The following is a 473-nucleotide window of genomic DNA, read 5'->3' on the forward strand; positions in this document are numbered from 1 at the left end:
AATATTCCATCATTTTTCTTAACAAAGAGGATTGGAGCACCCCATGGTAATACAGTGGGTTGTATGTACCCTTTCTTTAATAACCCCTCTAACTACATATGCAATTCTCTGAGCTCTAAAGTACTCATTCTACATGGTGCTTTAGCCACTGGAGCAAATCCAAGTAACAGGTCAATGGGAAAATCTACATCCCTCCTTGGCGGTAATCTTGGTATCTCAGTAAACACATTAGCACACTCTTTCAGCACATGATAATCCTCCAAATAAACTTTCTGATCACTATTGGGTTCCTCTAGATGAGATACCAAATTTTAGCATCCTTTTCTAAGGTTCTTCTTTAAATACAAAACTGATATCTCTCTAATAGATATCGACATAGGGACTCCCTGGACTTGTCTCTACTGTCCCTCATCATCAATACAAGTGAAAGGTTTGCTATAATCCAATATCGATGATGATTATCTAGCCAATCC

The sequence above is a fragment of the Pinus tabuliformis genome, chromosome X (genome assembly GCF_031772625.1).
Source record: "Pinus tabuliformis cultivar Carrire ecotype Pingquan chromosome X, CPIR1, whole genome shotgun sequence".
Taxonomy (NCBI): Eukaryota; Viridiplantae; Streptophyta; class Pinopsida; order Pinales; family Pinaceae; genus Pinus; species Pinus tabuliformis.